Genomic DNA, 17,815 nt, shown 5'->3' with positions numbered 1-17,815 from the left:
CTGCCGTTCTGGTTGTTGTGTGATTTGCTTTGAACAGTTCACTAATATTAGAGATTAATGTATTTCTGAAGAACCTCATGCAGATGAATGGGACATTCATAGGAATGTCTGCAATAAATTTGTCATCTGTGAACATATCCTTATAAATTCTCCTCTATTTATTTTCAGAAGGGTATTCTGCATGATTCCATGTAAATCTCAGACCTGGGTTTATATTAAATACATTTATAACGCATTCCATAGAGTTAATATTTTTTCTGAATAGCTATAATTAATCTTATAATGATTTCGGATAGTTGAATCAATGGAAACTTGATCATCTAAAAAAAAAAAAAACTAGTTTGTAAATGCTCATAATTTGTGGGATTTGCATAAACGTGTCATCATTACAACATTATATTAATGATCAAGGAATATTTTCGAATATAACCAGTTCATTTTCTTAAAGGGCATATACAGGGTTGCAATTATTTTTTAATTGATTCAATGCATCTAAAATAAAAAAAACTTTAGTGCAAATTTTCCGAAGGTTTTGGATTTGGCAAAATCCCAAACTTTTGGAATTTGCAGTCCCGGAATCGTGGCAAAATGTCGGCTGATGGCAACCACCAGCCACCAATTCGCAGACCAAAAATATAATTACGTGACCTTGGCAGGCTTCCCCATAATGCCCTGCAGCAGTAGCGTAGCTATAGGGGTCGCAAAGTTTGCAGTTGCGACCGGGCCCCCAAGCCTGAGAGGCCTGCAGGGCCCCCGTTGCCACACAGTACTGACCACGCTTAAACTGTACTTGGGTCCTCAGGACGCAAATACACTTCAGTGTAATGCTGGAGCAAGGCTCTAGCATTCACTGTGCCGTGAGAGGCGCAGGCAGGCGCGATGTAGTGACGTCATCGCTCCTGTCTGCGTTGAGTCATTCACAGCACAGACCGGAGGAGAAGGATTCTCCACCTGTCGTGGGAACGGGGATAGGTAAGTAATTATGTTATTATGTTTCTATTAGGTACCTACATATGGGGGCATTATACTGGGTATGGGAGGGGGGCACATATGGGCCATTATACTTGGTATGGGAGGGGGGACTCATATTGGGGCATTATACTGGGTATGGGTACCATATGGCTCATATGGTAACTGCTGAGGGGGCATTATACTATATGGGGGCATTATACTGTATAGGACAGCTGAGGGGGCATTATACTGTATGGGGGGTATTATACTGTATGGGTGCATTATACTGTATGGGACAGCTATGGGGGGCATTATACTGTATGGGGGCTTTATACTGTATGGAGCAGCTACGGGGGGCTTTATACTGTATGGGGGCATTATACTGTGTGGGGCATTATACTGTATTTGACCGCTATGGGGGCATAATATTCTATGGGAGTTTTATACTGTATGCGGCAGTTATGGGGTGCATTATAGTGTATGGGTCATTACACTGTATGTGGTAGCTATGGAGGGCATAATACTGTATGGGGCAGCTATAGGGGGGATTATACTGTATGGGACAGCTATGGGGGGAATTGTACTGTATGGGGCATTATACTGTATGGGACAGCTAAAGGGGGCATTATACTGTATCGGGTGCATTATACTGTATGTGGCAGCTATGGTGGGCATTATACTGTATGTAGTAGCTATGGAGGGCATTATACTGTATGTGGCAGTCATGGGGGCATTATACTGTATGGGGGCATTATACTGTATGGGACAGCTATGGGGGGCTTTATACTGTATGGGGCATTATACTGTATGTGTCAGCTATAGAGGGCATCATACTGTATGGAGGCATTATATGGTATGAATTGCATTATACTGTATGGGGGCATTATACTGTATGGGGCAGCTATAGGGGGCATTATACGGTGTGGGGCATCTATGGCGACAATATACTGTGTGTGGGCAGCTATTGGGGGCATTATACTGTGTGGGGGCAGCTATGGGACATTATATTGTGGGGTTAGCTATGGGGAGCATTATACTGTGGAGGCATTGGGGTCTGCCGGGCAAGGCGGCTGGGAATAGGCGTTTGCAGGGGTCTGGTGCTGTTGGGAAGGGGTAGGTCCAAGCTGAATTCTTGCACCAGGGCCCATGAGCCTTTAGCTACGCCTCTGCCCTGCAGGCAGCCTTCCTAGAATGCACAGCCAATCATGAGGTATACTGGTGGATGACATTTTAAAGGGGTTGGTTGCTTTATATATAATGTTTTTTTAACAGTGAATAAGGGGGATATATACAGCACTTACTAATATACTGTGTTTAGACGTCCTGCCCCATTTAATTTCATCCTGAAGTGCCGCCCCTGATTATTCAGGTCTCCTTCCTGGGTAGCCCCTTTGCTCTCGTCTCAAAAATTGCCGCTGTTGGAGGGGTATGTGACGCAACCCCATTCATCACCATTCACTTCCCCTGCCACTCCATCAACGCCCATTTCTGGGATATGCACAGAGGAACTGCCTGGCAGAAGACCTGGTCGACCAGGGTGCAGAACTTCAAGATGAAAAAAATGAGGCAGAACTTCTAAACACAGCATAATAGTAAGTGCCATATATACCCCTTATTCATTCTTTAAAAAACATTATATATAAAGGTGTTGGATACTGTCCTAGAAGACATCAGAGAATTAGACATATATTTTCAGAGCAATTGGGGCACTTGCGATTCGCTGCAAATCCATTCGAATCAGACCCGAAACGAATTTGGAAAATGTGGTTGTATTTATTTGGTAGGTTAGTATAAGGGTATGTTCACACGCTAGCTGTCATTTACGGCTGAAATGACAGACTGTTTTCAGAAGAAAACAGCTGCGTCGTTTCAGCCGTAAATGCTCCTCCTCGTAATATACGAGGCGTCTGTGACGCTCGTATATCTTGAGCTGCTCTTCATTGAGTTCAATGAAGAACAGCTCAAATTACGTTGCAAAGAAGTGCCCTGCACTTCTTTGCCGAGGCAGTCAATTTACGCGTCGTCGTTTGACAGCTGTCAAACGACGACGCGTAAATGACAGGTCGTCTGCACAATATGTCGGCAAACCCATTCAAATGAATGGGCAGATGTTTGCCGACGTATTGTAGTCCTATTTTCAGGCGTAAAAGGAGGCATAATACGCCTCGTTTACGCCTGAAAATAGGTCGTGTGAACCCAGCCTAAGGTTAGAGAAAGATGGAAGGATATAACACAAGACTGCAAGATCAGACTATACATATCTGTATTGGTGCTGTAGACACAAGATGGTAGGATAGTTTTTATCAACACTATCTGTGAAGTTGGCTACACTTTTTGTATTTAAGATGCATTGAAACAATAAAAAATGGTTGTGAAAGTGTACACACCCTATGACTAAGGATTTACCTATTGAAGTGCATTATATTTGATCATTTTAATAATGACTATGGTTGTGAATCATTGTTAGGGTATGTGCACACACACTAATTACGGACGTAATTCGGGCATTTTTGCCCCAAATTACGTCCGAAAATAGCGCCTCGATAGCGTTGACAAACATCTGCCCATTGAAAGCAATGGGCAGACGTTTGTCTGTTCACACGAGGCGTATATTTACGCGCCGCTGTCAAATGACGGCGCGTAAATAGACGCCTGCGTCAAAGAAGTGACCTGTCACTTCTTTGGCCGTAATTGGAGCCGTTATTCATTGACTCCAATGAATAGCAGCGCCAATTACGTCCGTAATGGACGCGGCGTTCAAGCGCCTGCACATGCCGTTATGGCTGAAATTACGGGGATGTTTTCAGGCGGAAACATCCCTGTAATTTCAGCCGTTACGGACGCTGTCGTGTGAACATACCCTTAGGGTATGTGCACACGTAGTGACCAAAAACGTCTGAAAATACAGAGCTGTTTTCAAGGGAAAACAGCCCCTGATTTTCAGACGTTTTTTGAGCAACTCGAATTTTTCGCAGCGTTTTTCGCAGCGTTTTTTACGTCCGTTTTTGGAGCTGTTTTCATTGGAGTCTGTGAGAAAACGGCTCCAAAAACATCCAAAGAAGTGTCCTGCACTTCTTTCACGAGGCAGTCATTTTACGCGTCGTCATTTGACAGCTGTCAAACGACGACGCGTAAATTACAGGTCGTCGGCACAGTACGTCGGCAAACCCATTCAAATGAATGGGCAGATGTTTGCCGATGTATTGTAGCCGTATTTTCAGACGTAAAACGAGGCATAATACGCCTCGTTTACGTCTGAAAATAGGTCGTGTGAACCCAGCCTAACAAGTTCTTTTGTGGAAAACAGCATGATGTCTATGGCCACTTTTAGTCCAAGTTAACATACTTTCAGCTGTGGCCGTAGATGTAATAAACTATCATGCCATATGATCAATAATGAGCGCTGTGATAAGAACCGATGTGTGTGCGGTTTTACAAATAATTGCGTATACTCAATTTAAGGCCTTTTCAATCGTAAAGAGTATGTTACTTACCTGTATTACCATTTAGAATGAACGTTGGGTGTAATTACATAGTAATCTAATGTATTAGGACATCTGAATTCTGAATGAAAATTCTCTGTGTGACACATTATGGCCAGGGCTACACCTAGAATTTTTGTAGTGCTACTGATTGATTTTGACTCTTGAGAGCTACAGCTACAGTCCAAATAAATACATTGAATTGCATGCAATCTTGTGAACTGCAGCTGTCACACAAGAGTTAAAATCAATCAGTAGCGCTACAAAAATTCTAGGTGTAGCCCTGGCTTGAACATACCAGTTGCGGAATTTCAGCAGATCACACATGTTTTTTGTAATCATTTAGTTAAGGAGATGGTAAGTTCATCTGACCCAAATCTAAACTAAATATTGGATATTCTTCTACTTACATGGTTATCCACCTGTATTTTTACAAAAAATCTAGTAATAATAGAAAAAGTGTAGTTCAAAGGGGTTGTCTCATGACGACAATCTCTTTTCATATGTCCTATTAGAACACGTAAATGTCATAGAAGATCCTCTGCTCGGGACCCCATTCTGTTAGCCATAGTGGAGAGTGGATCGTACACTGGCCGGCTGGCCTAAATGTTCGGCTTATAAGACTGCACTTCCTCTGCAAGGGCCATTGCAGAGGGGATGTATGGCCAATTACATCTTCCCCAAGCGATATCAGATGTATGCTGGGAGTTTAAGAAGCAGGACCTGTGACAATCAGCTGATCGCCGGGCCATCTTCATTATAAAAAGGGATTGTCAAAGTGAGATACTTCATTAAATTCTACCTCTTGTCTCCTTCTCTGCCCTCAATAAAATGTCAATTCTGCCATGAGCCTTGAGAACTTATACTTGAGCCTGGCAATCCCATTGACAAGACTATAATTGTTAGGCAGTGCGCTTCTAGCAACTGGTCTGACTGACAGCAGAGAATGAGAAAAGCAGATTGGCAACAGTTAAATCATGCTATTCCTCATCTGTAAACAGATTTTTATAACTAGAACTTTAGAAGGATAAAGTCTTTAACACAATCGTGGGATATATTAGCGGCTTTATGCAACATGTGAAATTAAATAGTCGCAAATTATGACTCCTAAATATAGCACTATATTTGCGCAATAATATGTGACTTTTTGCCGTTTTACGCTTCTCTCGCCACTTTTCAAAAGTGGCAAGAAAAGTGGGCATGGTCAAACTCCAGGGTGTAGTCTATGCAGATTTACTATAATTTTTTGCCACAAATTGGTGTAAATTATAGCATAAATCTACGCCAGCTCATAGGAGTTGTAGATTTGATTTTCTGGTGCTTGGACAGGCATATATGCGTCAAATTTATTAAGAGGCGTGCATCTCTTAATAAATTTGGCGCATTTTACTCTAGCACAGCTCAGTTTAAGACTGATGTATGAAATACCAGTCTTAATAAATTATTTAAAAAAATGTTTTTTTTATGTTTATACTGTAAATCAAGACAAGCTATTGCTCAGTACATAAAACATCCATCCATTAAAACCCTTCCCCACACTCTTACCAGGTTTTGATCTTTACAGATGGGTAGTTGTAAAAATCCCCCATGTGCTTTTGTTTGTATTTATGTCTGTGTGCCACATCCAAGCTCAGAATCCAAAAATAATAGCTCTATTAAAATTATTAAAATGGTTTTCCACTGTGTGGCAACTGATGACCTATCCACCGGATAGGTCATCAGTATATCATCGGTGCGGGTCCGTCACCCGGACCTCGCACCGTTATGCCGCTCCGGTGGCCTGCGGGCACCGGATGATATGGCACATAATCCTATATACGGAGCCGGAAGCAATTGTCTCTGTACATAGCATAGCGGCCGTGCAGCTCGGCCACTATTCCGTTGCCGGAGCCAACTGCTTCAAGCATGTACGTCCGGTGCACGGTGGCACCGGACCAGTTGATCTGTGCGAGGTCCGGGTGTCGGACCCCCACAGATCATGTACTGATGACCTATCTGGTGGATAGGTCTTCAGTTGTCAGAAGGTGGAAAACCCCTTTAAGACATCCACTGGGCAATAATGTTTGTGCCAAATATATATACAATGAAAATAGTAACTCTGAATGTGTTTAGAAACTCCAGAAATGTCCAAAATTAAAGAGGATTTAGCAGCACATTGACCATAACCTTTTTCTAGGAAAAAATAAAATGATACAGCTCACTCATGGTTGTGGTTGCAGACCGTAGCACATTGCTCTAACTGGGAGCATAATCACAGTTGAGCAACAATGTATGTAAATGTTCCTAGAAAAGGTGATCAATCTCTGGAAATGTAAGTACTGAAAATCCTGTGTGTACATTACCGTAAATGTTCAATTACCCATTGTGCCACAACAGATTTATTTCCTATTGCTTCATGGCCGCTCTACTATGATTTGTCTTGAATGATAAAAAAAAATAAAAAAGTAAAGATAAAAACTAAAAAGTAACAGTTGGAAGCAAAGAATACATAAAGTAGATTGTCTCTTATAGAAAATTCCTTCTTGTGCGAAGGCATTTATAGCTGGTATAGATTTCACTCTGTGGGCATACCATATCGGACTCCACCCCCTATGCATTACTATTTGACAATTTAAAAAAAAGCGTACTCACCGTTCCTCTTCATCCCCAGGAGTGCTCCATGTCACACCACTACTGGACATGTAAACATTTAGGTGTATTAATGACTAATGATGCCAGTATGCCCGCCCTCTCTTTAAACTGTAAAGATGTGCAGATTAAAATGCAAAAATTTATTGGAGCTCAGCCCAGGAAAAAAAAAACCCAGAAGGAACAGTAAGGGAAAGAAAAGAATACCAGAAACGAAAACTCTTGACAATGAAAATGAAAGTTACAACTGACATATAATAACTCAAATTGCAAGTTGTATAAACCAATTTTTAGTTGATAAAAAAAACTGCTGTATAAATGTCTTTTATTATTATTATTTTTTAATATATCTGTTAAGGATCTGCCAGGCACAGCTTCTGTATCTACGCCCATAGGTAATCAGTCTGCACCTGCTTCTATGTCTGTGAGACTGACTCCATCTTCCACCACTCACTCCTAAGCCTGCCATCCTGAGTGGCGGAAGATGGAGTCAGTCTCACAGACATAGAAGCAGGTGCAGACTGATTACCTATGGGCGTGGATACAGAAGCTGTGCCTGGCAGATCCTTAACAATATCTATGTAAGGATACAAAATTGACCCCAGAAAATGTTCCCTAAGTTACTAAATTCACTTATTCTGAAGCTAAAAGACCAATAATAAGAAGAAATCAGTGTAATAATAATTTTAGGTGTCCACAGAAGGAGGAGAAGCCTTTGAAATTTGCCATCAGCTATAATAGAATTGCATTACGACTCGCAGTTCTCTAATATTATTCTATTATCACAATTGCTAACTGTACGATCTCAGATAGACAGAAAAGGGCAACCCTATTCTGAAAGAGTTCATAATGACAACCATCCGTAAATTCATGGACTGTCTGTAAAAATAAAGGACTTTTAGCTAGTATTCATAATAATAAATAGATGTGTCTGTCTGTTCTCGTGATTATACCCGTCATCATTTTACAGTTCACAGTAAACACTGCTCATGAGTTCATGTTACTTTCTGAACCACAGAAATACTGCATATTACTTATAAACTTCATTATTCTTTTTTGTTTTTCCAATTTGTCCATAAAAATGTTGTGTGATAAAGGCTGCTTTCCATGGCCATAATATGTGCGAAAACAGCCTTATGGCTTGCCTTGGTCAGTAAAAAAGGACGTTGTCAATTTGGACTATGCAGAGTTTCCCAATGTAGTTGAAATGAGAAGAAAAGTAGATTTCCTAGAAAGTTGTGTTAATTTACTCAATATTAAGGAGTGCAACAGTTCATATGAACCTTTCTCAAGCAATTGGCATCACAAGAGTTTCTATAGGATGCCAACATTAAAAGTTTGTTGTCTGCACAGCTAGAGAATTTGAAATTCCCCTGATATGCAGGTACCTGTCAGATCACTCCTGGTTGTAAAGAGAACTATTCTACTAATAGCAGTATATTAACCCCTTAATGACCAGACCTAAATTGTCCGTTTTAGATTTTTCATTGTTGCATTCCAAGAATGATAACTTTTTACATTTTTAGTGGCACAATTTAAAGCCGAACAGAAACCATAGCTTTCGTTTGCATAACCATTGATTTCAATGGTAATGCTTCCGTTGCAGTTGGTTTCCGTTCTGTATGGTTTCCGTTGTTTGGTTTCATTTTTTCTCGCGGAAACAATAGCGTAGTCCCATGCAATCTGAGCACCGATATAATGCTTTGGTATACTTTACCAAAGCATTACTGCCTGTTAGTGTAAAACTGACAGGCAGTCTATTAGGCCATGCCTCTGGCACGGCCTAATAGGCATATAGTCATGGCAGGCCTGGGGGCCTTTGTTAGACCCCGGCTGCCATGGCAACACATTTGCGGGTAGCAATTGCGTTTGCGGTCCGCAAATGGAGCCCCCTCCCACTGACAAACCACTTAAATGCCATGGTTGCTATTGACCAAGGCATTCAAGAGGTTAAACGGTAGCGATCAAAAGGTTTCCCTGATCCTGGCCGTTGCAGTGGTAGCCAGACTCCCGTGTTGATCGTGTGATCTCCATTGTGTACATGGCCGCCAGGACGCGGAAAGGGGACCGTACCCATGAGGTGCATATACGCGTTAATGCGGGAAGTAGTTAAAAAGGTTGTCTTATTTACCCTTTGCTACAGGGTAATTAATTAATTAAACACTTGTTACTGGGTTTCCTCGCAGATCACGTTGATTTCTGGGGCTCCTAGCAGTGGGGCAACTTGTGATTAATTTAGATGCATCCTTTTTATTAAAGATAACCTTTCACCTCCCCATACATGTGTAGCTGAGTGCAGCATGTAATGGGGAGGGCTGAACAAACCCTGGGGCACCTCCCTCCGTTATTTAGACATTGGTGCCGTTATATATGGCACCCAAAATTTAAATAACCCCCTGAACAGTCAACGGGGCGTGTACTGGCAAGGGGGCTTGTTACTATGGCTGTGACACTGTCCAATCAGATATGGACAGTGCCACAGCAAGAGCGAGGAGAGAGAGTGTGCGATCGCAGTCTTTTCACCCGAACTGGCAAGGGGGCATGTCACTGCTACGGACAGTGTAAGAGTCGTGGAGAGGAGGATCTGCTGTAGTAGGAGCTATAACTCTCATTCATAATAATATATTATGGATATTGTTGTGTCTCAAAGGAGTAAGTAGAAAATTAATCTATGCTTTGTAAAGTCAGGTCAAATTATATTCCTACAGAACATTTCTTTATAATGCTGCTAGAACCTGTATTGGATATATGCAAACTTTGGAGCTAAGGCCCCATGCACATGACTGTGCCTAAAATCACGGTCCATGATTACACAGGCGGCCGCGGACAGTCACCCGCATTTGCGGGCCATGCTCCCATTAGAAAGTATGGGAGCAAGGTCTGTAAAATCCAAAAATAGGACATGTTTTTTACGGATGCTTTCTACGGCCCGGGCACATTCCCATAAATATAGAAATGGCCATAGGTTGACGATGCCATATATGTGGACATAAACCGCTGTTGGTCAGACTGTTGGGTTCAGAAGGGAGGGAGCGCTATTCGGCGCACAGATTTAGCTTGGTAGGAGTTCTGTTTGGGTTTTACTGGCATTTCAGTTTATAATGTAGGGGCATATGTAAGATGTGCGGAGTACATCAGAGCATACTAAGAGGGTATAATAAGGCGGTAAATAATGATGTGTTGCCAGTGTCACACTGATAAATGGTGCCCAATCTTATCCGCTTTTGGAAAACTCAGCCCATTTTGCGTCGCTAAATTCTGAGAAAACGGAGATCTGTAGTTTTCATTGGTACAGTTTTGGGGTGCACGCAATTTTTTGATCATTTGTTATTAAATTTTTTGGAAAGCTAGGTGACCAAGACCGAGCAATTCCGACAATGTTTTTTATTCTTTTTTTTTACAGTGTTCACTGTGGGCTATAAATGACAATTTTACTTTATTCTGTGGGTGGATTCCATTATGGCAATACCATATGTAAATAGTTTTTTTTATGTTTTGCAGCATTTGCACATTAAAATCACTTTTTAAAAAAAAAAAATTTTTTTTTTTTACTTTTCATTTAAATAAACCTCTCTAAGTCTTTATTCAGATGAACGGGAAAAACGTCCGTGCAAAGTGCGTGATTTGCACGCGCGTTGCACGGACCTATATTTGTCTATGGGGCCGTGCTGACTTGTCCGTGATTTTTCCTCAGCGTGAGTCCGCTGAAAAAAAGTCACGACATGTCCGTTCTTTCGCCATTTTTCGCGCATCACACACCCATTGAAGTCAATAGGTGCGTGAAAACCACGCATGCCACACGGAAGCACTTCCATGCGAACTGCGTGATTCGCGCAAGAGCTGTCAAACTCTGAATGTAAACAGAAAAGCACCACGTGCTTTTCTGTTTACAAACATCCAAACGGAGTGTCTTTGAGATGAGCGAACCCGGACAACCGAACCGAACTTCACCGGGTTCGGCCGGTACGCGACGTCAGGAGATAGTCACTGTCCAGGGTGCTGAAAGAGTTAAACTGTTTCAGCACTCTGGACAGTGACTTCCGATCACAATATACATGAACGTGTAAAAAAAAAAGAAGTTCTGACTTACCGATAACTCCCTGCTTCTTCCTCCAGTCTGACCTCCCAGGATGACAATTCAGTCCAAGTGACAGCTCCAGCCAATCACAGGCCAAGCACAGGCTGCAGCGGTCACATGGACTGCCGCGTCATCCAGGGAGGTGGGGCCGGATGTCAAGAGAGGGACACGTCACCAAGGCAACGGCCAGGAGGGAAGTTCTCGGTAAGTACGAACGTCTTTTTTTTTTTTTTAACAGGTTGCTCGATATTGTGATCGGAATTCACTGTCGAGGGTGCTGAAAGAGTTACTGCCGATCATTTAACTCTTTCAGCACCCTGGACAGTGACTATAAACTGACGTCGACTAGCCTCATCTCTATGATGGCAGCTGCGCGAAAATCACGCAGCCGCGCATCATACACTGATGACACACGGAGTGGTCAAGTGGTTTTTGCGCACGCAAAACGCTGTATTTTTGCGTCCGCAAAACCGCCACGCTCGTGTGAATCCAGCCTAAGGGCTTATTCATTTTGGGACAGGTTGTAGTTTTTATTGGTACTATTTTTGGGGTACATGCAACTTTTTGATCACTTTTTATTCCATATTTTTTGAGGGGTGGTGACCAAAAAAATTGCGATTCTGGCAATGTTTTTTTATTAAAATTTTTTGCGGTGTTTACCGTGTGGGAAAAATAATATTATAGTTTTATAGTTTGGGTCATTACGGACGTGGTGAAAGATGTGTACTTTTTCCTATAATAAAATACTTATTATAGGAAAAAAGGCAGTTTTTGTTTTTATTAACTTGAAGCATTAATTTTTACACTGTTAGGCTACATTTACACGAGCGTATCTGGTCTGTTATGCATCAGTGTGCTTTGTGAGGGAATGCGTTACTCACGCACTCATAAAGCACATCTTTTTTTTTAATTATTTTCAATTGAATTGATGTGCATCGATGTGCTGTGCGTGTGCTTCTGAGCCCCCACCAGCAACATAATGTACCTATATATTAAGTACATAACGACAACAATGTACTAGTACGTTGGATGTTGTTAAGGGTTTAAAGATGTTTTTCCAATTTGGACAATCCCTACTTGTGAGGGTATGTGCCCACGCTTACGAAAAAACCTCTAAAAATACGGAGCTGTTTTCAAAGGAAAACAGCTCCTGAATTTCAGCCGTTTTTTAAGGAAACATTTTTCGCTGTGTTTTTTATAGCCATTTTTGGAGCTGTTTTTCTATAAAACGACTCAAGAAGTGACATGCACTTCTTTTTCGCGGGCGTTATTTACGCTGCCATTTTAAAAAATGGCCGCGTAAAAAAACAGCCCGTCGGAACAGAATGCCATATTTTCTATTGAAATCAAAGGACAGATGTTTGGAGGCCTTCTGCTTCCGAAAAACGGCCAAAAATTAGCCGTGTGCACATACGCTAAGAAGGCTCCCTCTGCTGGTACCCCAACAATGAGCTGGTATCTGTAGAGAAATCTGTCAGTAAGTATTTAATTTCCCTGCAGTGCCATCACTGGGGAAATTAAGTATTACACTGTGCCCATGCAAATCAAGGTGATGTCCCTGTATTACAGGACAGGTCCTGCAGAGTGAGAGATGCTCTTTGTAACCAATCTCCATTCTGGCCAAGAGATGAGGATCCTGAACAGAGGATCCCCCTCTATTAACTCAGAATTCCCTAAAAAGGTATATGAAAATTGAGTCCCCTATCCCTGTCAAGTTCCTTAGGTCCAGCGCTCGCTATTGATTTGCGGCATGTAAGTGGCCGGGATTAGAGGTTTCTTTACTTATTATTTCTATGAATGGCTTTCCTATATGTGAGAACTGATTAATATTATCTCCAGCATGTAGAGGATGAACCATTAAAAAGACTGGTACTGGGACTCAAAGGTGATTTTTTTTTCTTATTTATTCCTTACAAATGTAAAAAATAGAGTAAACTAGTGCACATATTGCTTAACAACAATATTAAACTAACGCCCAATGATCCAAAATCTTTTCTCTGTCCACAGGTAGTAGGTCTATTGTGGTGATGCTAAATAGGTGAACAGCTTCCCTTAGGCCTGGCTTTTCTTTCCCTCACCTTTCCCAATGATGCAGGAATCAGTCAGCCATGCTAGATAGCAGATATTGGGGGTCCTGTGATGATAATTGCTCTTATATTGAATTACTGTAGATAAGAAATGACAGTAGTAAGAAATTGGTTTACTTTTTCTAAAAAATAATTAAACATATATAAATATATATAAATATATATATACTACATATTGAAATCTGTTATTGTAACCAAAAGTTGTTTATAGACCACAATTAAATTAATTAAAGGAAGGTGTACTTTCTTTTTCGCATGAAAATATAATATTCTACACTAATTTCAGTGCAATGACTTCACATTGATCTGTGTCCCAGAGGAATTAAAATCTAATTTCCTTATGTCAACCATGAATGTACATGCTCTAGGGCTAAATTCATACGTAGCCAATTAACCTAAGCAGATTTCTTAAGTGCCATTTTCCTTATATAATTTGACTCACATGATTAATTCTGCATCATTTTTCCTCTCTATTGCCTCTGGAGTTACTGTATCTGCAGTGTCCTGAACTTGCCAATTCAAGACGTGTAATATATTGACAAGATCATGGAAAAACCTTGATAAGTCTGAAAAACTTTCAGTCTCTTATCGCGTCACGAATGAGATAGACAATTATTCCTAATGTAGCTGACTGTCTGTTGATGTTATCAAGATTAAGACCTCAAAGAGGGCCTGTCACTAACTCCTCCTTGAGTTATTAGAGTCACGTAATTGACGCTGTGTCTGTGAGTCCAGCGGCGTTTGTTTCTTACTTTTGCGTCCCCCCGTTGCTGAGATATTGCCCCCTCTTTATTTATTAAACAATATGTAAATGAACCGCTGGCTATCCAAATAGGTTTGGCCACCAGTGATTCTTAATAGGCGGAGCTAGCAGAGAGCCTCTGATGCTGACCTATCAGCATGAGGCTGTTTCCTCCAGACATTCCTAGGCTAGCGTCATCTCACTTTTTTGGGCTGCCAGGGCATGATAGGGCGCTCTGAATAGAGGCCCCTTGCGCCGTGGTTGTAGTTTTTAATATTAGCAGTTGCAATAACGCTTTTACAGGCGTCATTGATGACTGTACAGGCAATTTTTGGCTTTTGTGTATTTCTATGCATGAGGCTGAGCCACGTACAGAAGGAGACAGGAGTGCCGCAGTACTACACCAGCATGCAGCCAGGACAGGAGAGCCAATGAGAAAGCTCCTTACTTGTAGCCAATAATAGGCAGTGGCGAGTAAGGAGCTTCTTTTCTGGACAAGCAGCCAATTGGATAACTTGTGCGGGCTGGAAGAAAATGTGCATCACAAGAGAGAGAGAGAGAGACAGTTGTGGAGAAAACTTCAGTGCTATTATCAAAGTTCCTGCTGGTGACCGGTATGTAGCATCCTGTAAGCCTGACACTGTACATAACTTTGCCATAGAGGTGTCTGTATACATGATTCACCCCTAGGTCTGATTACCTCAGAGTATTTAGGGCACTGTGGTTAGATGATACTGAATTGGGGACACTGTGGTTGGATGATACTGTATTATGTACTGTGCCTGGATGATACTGTATGGGGGGCACTGTGGCTGAATAATCATGTATCAGGAGCATTGTGGCTTGATGCTAGTGTATTGGGGCTCTATTGCTGGATGCTAGTGTATTTATTGGGGCCGAATGGCTGAATGCTACCGTATTGGAGCACTCTGGCTAAATGCTACTGTATTGGGGGCACTGTGACTGAATTATACTGTATTGGGGTCACAGTGACTGGATTCTAATGCATTGGATGCACTGTGGCTAAATGCTACTGTATTGGAGCACAATGGCTGAATGCTACTGCATAGGGGCACTGGGGCTGAAAAATACTGTATTGGAGGCACTATGACTGAATGCAACTTTATCCAACTGTGGCTGAACAATACAGTATTGTTCATTCTAAGGCTTAAGTAGTCATACAACATGCCAGACAATTTATTATCTACTGAGACATATTAGTTTCAGGAATAATAATTTATGTGTATGTTAGAGATGCTGCTCCTGTTTGCACTGGTTGGTGAGGGGGCACTCTGCAGCCTGTGGCTCTCCAAATTCTGTAGAACTTCTTTCACTCAAGATGCTCTGGAACTATCAGTCCCAGCATCTCCTGGCCAGAAGTAGTTTGAAAGCATCTGGAGAGTCACAGGCTGCCAAATACTTTACTTGTCATCATTTCCATGCTTTAAAACAATATCCTTGTATCTTAATTTCCATTTCCACCTAAAGAGGACCTGTCATGTGCCGGAAGAAGGTGGCCTGCCAGAGACCTCGGATCCCCGAGGAGCGCAGCAGACTATGGCGGACACAGAAAAAGGCCATACTTGCAAATGGACACAGCCAGGTCAGAAAATGCTGATGAAGGAGTGAGCAGGTGCTTTAAATAATAATAGCCACTCCCACTGGTCTTGAGGGGAGTGGTGTGTGGTGCATGGGATGTGTAGTAAGAAATAATAAATGAATAGTGTGTGTGTGCAAGTGTAATACTATGAGTGAAATATAGGGGGCAGTAATGAGTAAAGTGCCTCAATAGAAATAAAATGGATAATGGGGTGCAAGTGTGTGAAACATGGAGGAATAGTGTGTACGTCATGAGGCACAACGTGTATAGCCAGGTAGAAGCCTATTTGTGACGCCTTGATAGTTCATAGAGCGGGCTACCCTGCTTGCTATGCCAAACAACAACACACCATGCTCTCCCAGCATCAAAGACCCAGCTGTGTCCAAGAGAAGCGAATATATGTAGTAATGAAAAATACCTGGGGTATTAGTAATCATTTTGGCCAAAAGGACGCAAGCTCGCAATCCACGACAAGGATCCCCAGACTTGCGAGTCCCTAACTCCTCAAATGGAACAGAACGTTCCTGATGTACAAACAGAACCGATAAAAACAAGGGGACATATATGAAAACACAGAAAAAGGCCATACTTGCAAATGGACACAGCCAGGTCAGAAAATGCTGATGAAGGAGTGAGCAGGTGCTTTAAATAATAATAGCCACTCCCACTGGTCTTGAGGGGAGTGGTGTGTGGTGCATGGGATGTGTAGTAAGAAATAATAAATGAATAGTGTGTGTGTGCAAGTGTAATACTATGAGTGAAATATAGGGGGCAGTAATGAGTAAAGTGCCTCAATAGAAATAAAATGGATAATGGGGTGCAAGTGTGTGAAACATGGAGGAATAGTGTGTACGTCATGAGGCACAACGTGTATAGCCAGGTAGAAGCCTATTTGTGACGCCTTGATAGTTCATAGAGCGGGCTACCCTGCTTGCTATGCCAAACAACAACACACCATGCTCTCCCAGCATCAAAGACCCAGCTGTGTCCAAGAGAAGCGAATATATGTAGTAATGAAAAATACCTGGGGTATTAGTAATCATTTTGGCCAAAAGGACGCAAGCTCGCAATCCACGACAAGGATCCCCAGACTTGCGAGTCCCTAACTCCTCAAATGGAACAGAACGTTCCTGATGTACAAACAGAACCGATAAAAACAAGGGGACATATATGAAAACACAGAAAAAGGCCATACTTGCAAATGGACACAGCCAGGTCAGAAAATGCTGATGAAGGAGTGAGCAGGTGCTTTAAATAATAATAGCCACTCCCACTGGTCTTGAGGGGAGTGGTGTGTGGTGCATGGGATGTGTAGTAAGAAATAATAAATGAATAGTGTGTGTGTGCAAGTGTAATACTATGAGTGAAATATAGGGGGCAGTAATGAGTAAAGTGCCTCAATAGAAATAAAATGGATAATGGGGTGCAAGTGTGTGAAACATGGAGGAATAGTGTGTACGTCATGAGGCACAACGTGTATAGCCAGGTAGAAGCCTATTTGTGACGCCTTGATAGTTCATAGAGCGGGCTACCCTGCTTGCTATGCCAAACAACAACACACCATGCTCTCCCAGCATCAAAGACCCAGCTGTGTCCAAGAGAAGCGAATATATGTAGTAATGAAAAATACCTGGGGTATTAGTAATCATTTTGGCCAAAAGGACGCAAGCTCGCAATCCACGACAAGGATCCCCAGACTTGCGAGTCCCTAACTCCTCAAATGGAACAGAACGTTCCTGATGTACAAACAGAACCGATAAAAACAAGGGGACATATATGAAAACACAGAAAAAGGCCATACTTGCAAATGGACACAGCCAGGTCAGAAAATGCTGATGAAGGAGTGAGCAGGTGCTTTAAATAATAATAGCCACTCCCACTGGTCTTGAGGGGAGTGGTGTGTGGTGCATGGGATGTGTAGTAAGAAATAATAAATGAATAGTGTGTGTGTGCAAGTGTAATACTATGAGTGAAATATAGGGGGCAGTAATGAGTAAAGTGCCTCAATAGAAATAAAATGGATAATGGGGTGCAAGTGTGTGAAACATGGAGGAATAGTGTGTACGTCATGAGGCACAACGTGTATAGCCAGGTAGAAGCCTATTTGTGACGCCTTGATAGTTCATAGAGCGGGCTACCCTGCTTGCTATGCCAAACAACAACACACCATGCTCTCCCAGCATCAAAGACCCAGCTGTGTCCAAGAGAAGCGAATATATGTAGTAATGAAAAATACCTGGGGTATTA

This window comes from Rhinoderma darwinii, chromosome 3 (genome assembly GCF_050947455.1).
Source record: "Rhinoderma darwinii isolate aRhiDar2 chromosome 3, aRhiDar2.hap1, whole genome shotgun sequence".
Taxonomy (NCBI): Eukaryota; Metazoa; Chordata; class Amphibia; order Anura; family Rhinodermatidae; genus Rhinoderma; species Rhinoderma darwinii.
Note: the sequence above shows the minus strand (reverse complement) of the source record.